Source organism: Neofelis nebulosa, chromosome 2 (assembly GCF_028018385.1).
Source record: "Neofelis nebulosa isolate mNeoNeb1 chromosome 2, mNeoNeb1.pri, whole genome shotgun sequence".
Classification (NCBI taxonomy): domain Eukaryota; kingdom Metazoa; phylum Chordata; class Mammalia; order Carnivora; family Felidae; genus Neofelis; species Neofelis nebulosa.
The window spans coordinates 96,824,186-96,833,803 of NC_080783.1; the positions used below are offsets into that span (position 1 = coordinate 96,824,186).

General features: G+C 43.5%; 1 long non-coding RNA gene across 1 annotated transcript; it reads right to left on the bottom strand.

The window, feature by feature from the left end:
- Positions 1 to 520: 520 nt before the first annotated feature.
- On the bottom strand, positions 521 to 2,973 carry LOC131493085 (uncharacterized). Its single transcript, XR_009252452.1, has 2 exons — positions 2,260 to 2,973; positions 521 to 691 (listed from the first exon to the last, which is right to left on the bottom strand). It is a non-coding gene; the product is annotated as an uncharacterized LOC131493085 (long non-coding RNA).
- Between the last annotated feature and the right edge of the window lie 6,645 nt (positions 2,974 to 9,618).

The following is a 9,618-nucleotide window of genomic DNA, read 5'->3' on the forward strand; positions in this document are numbered from 1 at the left end:
AAAAAGAAAACACTGGGAGGAATATGGGACATCAAAGTCTCACCCCAAAAACTACCACCATGAGTCTACCTCAGCTCCCACCTGGGTTGGTGCTATTGTGAGGTAGCTGGTAGGTGGGAAGAGTCCACAACATCTGGATTAATGCAGGGTTTCTTCACTGTTCTACCAGAGACACTGCTGACCCCTCATCCATTTCTTGCAATCAGGAATTAGCCACTTCCTGGGGACTGATAGCTGCCCTGCTGATCACCACACACCACTGTGACTAGCAGGCGCTGTGTGCTTGCGAGTACCTATTGAGGAGTGAGCACCACCATCACAAGATCTAGAGGAAGGTTGTGTCCACCACCCCAGAAGGAACCAGGGGGACATGTGCAGTCAATACAATTCAAATAGGGACTTATCTTCTGCCCCTATTACTGTAGATTCTACCGGTTTGTGACCATGTATATAGGAGTCACACTGTGTACATCAAAATAGAATGACCATAGGTCCTCCTGGAAGCAGATACTGACAGAGTCAGAACTGTGATGGGTTTATCAGGGGAAATGAGGAAAGACAAAATAGAGGGGACAGGATTGGTCAGGGAAAGAATTTAGTCAAATACGCATATCAGACAACTTTTCTAAATATATTACATCACCCAGCCCATTTGTCACAGTTCAGGGTCCTCTTCAAACTTCAAATTCTCCTGTAAGGCAAAGAGATTGTGGGTTATTGCAATGGGATCTTCTGTTGTCCTCTATGCATTTTGTCTTCAACAATATATCTGTGGCCTTGGATGAACACTTAATTGTGTGGCCGCATCTGTGTGTCTACCTACAAGGGAAGATGACTGTCTTCAAATCTTAGATATAGATCCCTGAATGTACACAGTATCATAGTTATCTTTTTCTTCTTTGTAAAGTAGGACCTGAATTTTCATAGAAAAAACACTGGAGTCCTTGCCGTATCTTTTGAAATTGTGATTGCCAAAATAGTGATTGCCAATCTCTCAGCCTCAGGCATTATACTCTTAGTTGCATGAAATTGAATGAACATCTGTTGATGATCTTCTGTGTGCAGATACATTCATTTCCACCCTGAGAAGGGTGAGTGCCCATTCATCCCATACATTTTACAAATTCCTTATTGCATATCCCCTGTTCATCATACTGATCTCAGAAACCAACATTGTCCCTATTTCTCAGATTACAAACCTGAGGCTCTGAGATGGCCCCACTGAGAGTGGGTATTAGGGCTGAGACAGCAGGAACACAGGCAAAGCCTCAGGAAATTGTGAGGGAAGTTCCGGAGATTCAAAGCCACAGGCAGGGTAGTGACAGCAGATGCAGGGGTGTGGTGACTGGAGTTCAGCAGGGGTGGCTCCTCCTCAACCCTGGATTCCCCACCAAGAGTCTGACTCAGGCTGAAGGCCAAGGAAGCCGCTCAGCTGATCAACAACCTGTCTTCACATGTAGTATCACTGAGATACACAAACTTAAGCAGACAAGCATTTCCTAAGACCAAGTTTAAATTCCCAAATCTCCAGGACATTCTTTCATACATGTGCAGACCCTTCAGAAAACCAAGGGAAACAACAATCCTTTTTTTAGATTATGAACTGGGTGCACTGTGGTAACCTTGACATTCCAGAGATGATGACTAAATTGTACACTGTGCTTGAACCCATGAAGCAGTTCCTTACATATATCCTCATGCTCCCTGCCTAGGCTGTGGGCCCTGTCATGAAAGGCCTCCAAATCCATCCTATTCACCCCAACACCCTCCCCTCTGCACCTCTTCAAACTCTGATTGCCGTCCACAACTTTCCTTCTATTCCTGTGTGATTCAAGTTTCCCCCATTCCTTCACTGCTGCTTCCATTATGGTGACCACAAGTACTGTGTCATATAATGCATGTGCCCCATTTCACTCAGGACACCTGAAGCACCTAAAGTTAAGGGTGTGTCTCATCTGTCACAGAACCCACAACATTGTGTCTGTAAAATACGCACCAGTACTGCTGATATGTCTGTTTTTGTGTAAAAAATCCTCTTTCATTTTGACAAGAGAAATGTATAGCTCACCGCATTACAGGGAAATGACACTGCCCACTGTATGTATGTCCTGAGAAACTTGAGATATGCTACAGCGTCCTCAAGCAGGTCGCAGTTGGATTGCCAACACTCACAACCATCTCGACATCATTCCCACAAAGTCAATCATGAAGAAGATGAATACACTTTATCAGTCACTCAACCCGTTCAGGTCGTCTTACCAAATTGAGTATGTGGAGGAGCTGGTGGAGGAGGGGTAAGAGCTGGTGATGAAGGGCCATCCATGGGGTACAGCCTGCAAGGCGAACCTAGGAAAGGACCAGGCCCTCTTGCATACATAATGGCCTGTGGAACAGAAATGAAAGCTGTGTTCATAGGACAGAACCAAGCACCAACACTGGCAAAAAGCAAAAACCTAAAGAAGTCGTGCTCATCTCCTACTAGCTTCCCCACAACTGGGTTCCAAGTGGGCAACATCAGCATCAAAAGAACTCTACCCATACTTTGGGTTCCGCTGAGAGCTTTGGGGATGGGGAACAGAGGCTATGGGAAGAAACCAGTGTCCCCACATGTCTGCAAATGTAGAACAGCAAGGGCTCTTGTCCTAGAGAATTCATGGAGTGAATATGGAGTAAATTAAGAAAATAGCATATTCCTGATATGAAGGCATCTAAGTCCAGGATCAACCACCACCCCTTATCCCCCTCCACCACAGAGGCTGCTTATTTGTATGTGAAGAACTACAAAATAAGAAGGAATGACAAGGCCAGTGTCCACACATGGAATCATAGCCCTCAGGGCTCAAAGCTCTTCCTCTAAGCCCCCTCCTGTGCCCGATCTGCTTCTCTCCTGACAATGGGGTCTTCTCCTCTCTGGAAGTGCTATCCATGGGCACAGAGACACATGGGGTGATGGGGATCCTGAGGTCATGCAGAGAACCTGGAAAAGCATGTTTTAGAGAAACATGTTACCTATTCATTTTAGTTAGGCTTAGGTAATTTATTTTAATTCAGTGGTACTTCTCAGTTTAAGTACGGTACAATTTGCAGGGTAATCGTGTCCTCTGGAAAAATGAGCTGAAGTTCTAAATAACAGAATTAACACAAATACACTTTCGTTTCTGCTGTACATTTCCATGTTTCACCTGTAACCGTGACACAGGACACAAGACAACGTACTCAGGTGAACACAAATGAAGGACACAGTGGGGAATTACAATGCAGGTAATTGTACGGATTTTCTCTCTTCACCACTCATGTTCCAATGCATGTTTTCTAGGACAAATATCTCATCTCTTATACTTCAGATATTTATACCCAGGGCACATCTGAAGGGATTCCAGACAGCACATTTACCAGGTGGTAAAGGTGGTACTAGGGTGGTCCCCAGGGCCACCAAGGTTCAGGAGGTAGATGTGCCCAGGAGCCCATAGGGTGGCCTCTAGGGTAGGGTGTGCAGAATATTCCAGTTAAGGGAGGAAGTCCCCACGGATCCACACTGCCCTGCAGTACAGAAGTGACAGCTACATTCATATGCCAGACAAGAGAACCAATACCAAAAGTAGCTGAAACCCAGAGAAGTACATGTCAGCATATGGCATCTTCTCTGCCACTATGATCCAAGAGAGCAGCATCACTACCTGACAACTCTATCCCTCCCACTGGGTACCACCTACAGCCTAGGCAAATAAATGCAGGAGGTTAAACTACTGTCACCACATGTCCCTGCCAATGTCTGAGAATGTAGAACAAAGTGATCCCATCTTAGAGGATTAAAAGAAGTAACTCCAAATGAATGAAGTAGCATATTCCAGAAGGCCGACGTCTATGTCCAGGATCACCCTGCATCCCTCCACTGTAGAAGCTCTGTTTTTGGCATCTTCAAGAATAAACACACACACACACACACACACACACACAACTGAGTGCAAATAAACAGCTCATTATCTGCACAAAAAAGCCACAGCTACTACTGGGAAAAAGTTCTGCCTGTCAGCCCCTCACTTTGCCCCCTCTGCTTCCCTCCCTGATAAAGGGGTCTTCCCCATCTCTGGAAGTGCTGTCAGAGGCCTAAGAGGCCACTGGAGAGTTCGGGATGCCTGGAGTCTTGCAGGGGAAGTGAGAAAGTGTTCGCTGTGACAAAAATATTACTTGTCAATGTCTACTAAGCCCAAATGTGTTTATCCGAATTCATAAGGAATTGATTTTGAGCACACTACAAGACACAGAGGAATACATCATATGGGAAAAAAGAGGAAGAAATTTATGTAACCGAAATAATGTGAATGTGTTTTGATTTTGGTATCAATTCCCAGGGATGTGTCATGAGTGATGGTATCAGCTCTAACACTGATTGGAGACACATTAGAACTTGCTTGTATGAACACAACTGAAGGATTTTGTGTTCTGAATATTTTTACCTAAGATACAGCTTGAAGGATTCTAAACAGCTCATTTACCAATGAAGATGTGAAGGTGGTGAGTTATGACAGTGACTTTGTCTAAGACCACTCTAAATTGTACAAGGCACACAATATAAAAATAGAGGGGCGTCTTTTCACATTTCCAATTAACAGATAGCGTTAATACATCATCGCATGACCAGAAAGAGGAAAATAACAACACTGATCCCACAGAGAGGCAGTATGGTAGGAGTCAACAAACCTAGAGACTTTAGTATGGAGTGCAGTGTATCTTCCTGGTGTATTTCCAGAACACATGGGAAAAGCCAAAGTGTCCTCAATCTCTAAGTTCCTTTGGCTACTAAACTTACCAGGAAAAGGTGACAGGCTGAAAAGAGAGAAGCCTGTAGACTCTTGGGTTAAGGCTGTGCATTTGGCAAATAGAAACAGGCAGACATATCACACAACACACAAAACAGGGAAAAGGCTGGAGAGCATGCTGAATCACAAATGAGGGTGTCCTGACAGACGTACAACTGAAAATGGCCCAGCATTTACCTTGTCCTTCTTGGCATTTTTGGTAGAGTGCTTATTGTTGTGACTCACGGGAGTGACACCAGCTTCTGGATTGGCTAAAGGCTCTAGAAGGGATGGAGGTGTGTTCTGATTTTAGTAAACTGTGCAGAATTCAAACAAACACCACATCTTGTGACATCTTAAACTCTTCCTCACACTCAGAACCATGAAGAGAGGCAGAGAGTAAACCACAAGCCTCAGGTGACCCCAGCAAGATGGGGGAGATCCATCCCATCATCTTAATGAAGAAATCATAGGGCCCTGGTTCTTGTTCTTCATAATTAGTCAAATAACTTTCAACAGGTCAACTCAAATAGAAATCTGGAAATTGTCACTAAAACAGCCATTTCTTAATATACATTAATATATTAATATACATTAGTATATTAATATATTAATATACATTAGGGGTAATAAATCACCATCTCATCACAGATAAGAATTAAAATGAGAGTAGATAGTACAATTGGTAGATAACATCAATAAATCCTCAACAGAAGAGCATGGGTGTGTTTCTTCTGGCTCCAGGAGAACTTTTCAATCTTTCAGCTTATCTATAAGCTGCCTTCCACATGTGAGCAGGTATTATATAACTATTTCTGAACAGAAATGTCGTTAGACTAATACTATAGTCAAGAGAAAAGATCTGACCCTGACCCTTGAGGAAGATTCCACAGGGCCCTGGTTCAGGTGTTTTCATAATTAATCAAGCAACTATGAACAGCTGAGGTCTCAACTAGCTAGAAATAAATTTAGGGGTGCGTCTCATCCTTCAGGGAGTCCAACACGTCGTCTCTGTAACAAGCTACATCCTAAGGAGTGCTATGACTATCAACCTGTATAAGGTCTGTTTCTTCTCTATAAGAGACACTTGCTGCCCAGCTCACCATGTGGAAATGACAGCCCATTTCATGCATGTCCTGAGAATGTTGCAATGCCCTCAGTCAGGTTGACCTGAAAGCTCTGTGATGCCATCCCTGCATATTCCCCAAAGACTAAATAAGAAAAAAAGATGAAATGTGTTTTACAAGTCAACTACTACTATTCAGATCATCTTACCAAATGGTAGAGTTGGAGGTGGAGGGTGAGGTCCCAGAGGCCACCAGGGTGGAGAAGATGGGGGTGGCCCAGAGCCCATGAATGGTGATAAAGGGCAGCCCATGGGATAGTTTCCCTTTCTGGGAAAGAAGGAAATGCTCTGGAAGCCACGTTGTCCTGCAGGACAGATATTAAACTTTTGAGATGTGTTAGGGTAAAAGGTGAAAAATCCAACACCAATACTAACATAGCTGAACCGCAGTGAAGCAGGAACAGTGCCTGTCTCCTTCCCCTCCACCTGGTTTCAACAGGGCAGCATCAGTGCCACAAAACTCCACTCTTCCCACTGGGTCCCACCTAGACCTTCTAGGAGTTTGAGAAACCAAGACAGTAAATTTCTGGCAGCATACATGGTACTGGCTATGTCTGCAAATGTAGGAAGGAAGTGGCCGGTCCTAGAGGATCAGAGAGATAATTCCAGACTACTAAAGAATGTCTGTTCCACACACACAGGCATCTATTTCCAGGACTACTCTCCATGCAGCCCTTCACCACCTCAACAGCTCTGTCTTGGCATATTAAGAGCAGAAATAACAACAGGGAATTATGGTTTCATATCATTCACTGAAATCTTGAGTCTGTCTCCAGTTAATTCTTATGAGTTGTTTCATTCCAGAGACTCATGAGAGAACCTTCTACAGGCCTTTCATGCCCGAGCTCTGATTCTCAGAACTCTGTGAGGTAAGGATGACCAGCTACACTCTGCTCTAAATATAAGGAAATAGGCTCTAAGAGGAATGAGGGTAAACGGCTTGCAAAAGGTGAAGCAGGAATTGATACCAGCTCTGCCTGCAAGGTCCTGCTGGCAGCCTCTGCTTACCTGGCTTCCTCTCTGGACCTGCTGTCCTAAGGACAAAGATCTATGGGCAGATGACATCCCTAGAGCCCTATAGGGGAATTGGGAAGGTGTTTTCTGCAGGAACAGTGCCACCTACAGGACTTAGTTAGGAAAAGTTATAGATAATACGTGAATTCACAGGTAATGCCGAATTTTTACGTACACTGTGACACACAGATTAATTTTGTCCTGTGGAAAAATATGTTTGGAATTTTAAATGACAGAATTAAAATGAATATGTTCTGATATCAAAGTGGAAAAGACAGTTAAGATATGAATAGAAGATGCCAGCTATTACAGCTACAGAGGCCATAAAAGAACCTGGTTATATGAATATGGCATCAGCTCTTTTCCAGAAACTGGCACATCAGACCTGACTTTCACTCTCTATTCCTTCAGCTCCAGTGTACGTTTTCTACTGCAAATATGTCTTCCCTGAGAATTCATAATATTTTTTACTACTTGAACAGCTGCAGTGACTCTGCAAAAGCACATTTCCCAAAAGAGATGGGAAAACTGATGAATTATGAAATTTAGAAAAAAACAACCTTTGAATAAGAGCATTCACAATTGCCAAGCACCTCTCAGAAAGTTGGGCTTTTCATGTTTTTCAGTTAGTGAGGATTACAATTGATGTTCTAAACAGGTTAATGACTAACTCCGGACAGAAAAGGAGTAAAATAATAACAACAATTCTGTTTCAGTTTTCAGTAACATTCCCATGAAAGGAGGTCTGGAAGAAGTGAGCCAGGCCAGGAGACATCAGTGTGGAGTGAAATGTCATATTCCTCATGTTATTTCCACAAACACACAGTGACTGCCCTGTGGTCCTCAGCCTCTAAACACTTATGGCTGCTGGAGGCACGACCAAAGATGACAAACAAGCTAAGAACAGAGAGGCCTGTAGGCTCTTGGGAAAGAGTTTTACTCTTTGTAAAGTAAATAACACCGTAGATATATCTCAGAACACACAACCTTGAGACAAGACCAGGAGAGAGTGCTATATAAAGAGACAAAAGATCCTAGAGAGAGAGTTACAACTGAAAATGGTCACATCATTTCCCTTGCCCTTCTCCGTGTTCATAGTAGGGACAGAATTCTTGTTCCTCATAGAGGCTGCACCAGGTTCTGTATTTGATAGAGGCCAAAGAAGGGATGGAGGTTTATTCTGACTTGCATAGACTGGGTGGAAAAAACAAAAAACAAAAAAACCTCCATGCCTTCTTCCACCGTCTTACACTGCTTCCTACAATCAGGTCCCTTACCAGAAACAGAGGGTTTTCCAAATGGCAGAGGTGACCCCTTGGGACTCAGGGGGGCCTTGAGGAAGGTACCAGAAGGCTTTGGTTGGATATTTGATAATCAACAAACTGTGGACAGGTCAGGGCTCAATTCAGTGGAAATCAACACTAAAAGAAGCGTTTCCTAATACAACACATCATGGGAAATGACAATTTATCACAGATTAAAAATTAAAATAAGTTGGGGCGCCTGGGTGGCTCAGTCGGTTAAGCATCCAACTTCAGCTCAGGTCATGATCTCGCGGTCCATGAGTTCGAGCCCCGCGTCAGGCTCTGTGCTGACAGCTAAGAGCCTGGAGCCTGTTTCGGATTCTGTGTCTCCCTCTCTCTCTGACCCTCCCCTGTTCATGCTCTGTCTCTCCCTGTCTCAAAAATAAATAAACATTTAAAAAAATTTAAAATAAGAGTGGCTTAGTTAGCATAATGTCAGTAAACATCAGCATGAACAGCACACTGTCCTTTTCTATAAGGCATTGGTGGGATATTTCAAGTGTTTTACTGTATATATCATCTGCCTTATGTATCTGACAAGGGATTATGTAAGTATTCATGAACAGAAATGGCCTTGAAAAGACTAATACTATAGTAATGAAGTAGGGAAAGGTTAATTCTGTGTGGAATGACCTGAAGTTTTAGAGTTACACTAATAAAATAACATTAGAGGAGTGACATTTCACAAGGATTTACTTTACTAATGGAGTACTATAGTTCATAATACAAAAAAAAAAACTTTTTAAAGAATAAAGGCACCTCCAAACAGAGGAAAGAAATGTCTGCTTTCTTTATAGAAAGCATATTTTGTATGGAGGATTTATCCAAAAGCCAAGTCAAGAAAGCTCTTCGGGACATACAGCCTCCAATTCATGCTGTTGTTCATGTTATTCATGTGAAACAAAAGAAAAAGCCTTCAACATTGTCTCAAGGTGGAAGGGGGACTGACCCACATCTGTTCTAGCATCCACTCTCCAGTTAAGTGTAACCGGGAGGTTGCAGGGGAGGCCACAGTCAGTGGAGGGGCGTGAGCTCCACCACTCACAAGGGACAGACCCAAAGAGCCCTGCTGGCTGGGGGCAACTGAGGGAACCAGTGCCATGTCACCACTGTGAGACAACCTATGTAACAGGTCACAACCTCTAGTAACCACCTGGGACTGTTTGCAGGAGACCAAACAATTACACCCACTGGAACAAGAAGCCGATTGTGCAGATGTTGCCGCCGAAGTTAAGCTACTGCATTTCACAATATGCTCTGTACCTCTCCATGGAGGGATCGCCCTGTCAAGTCCTCTTGCCATTGGTTTGTGCCTCCTGAATTCCTCTGCAAGCCTCTGTCTTTGGATGACTTCCAGTCTTGAAGATTGAGATGA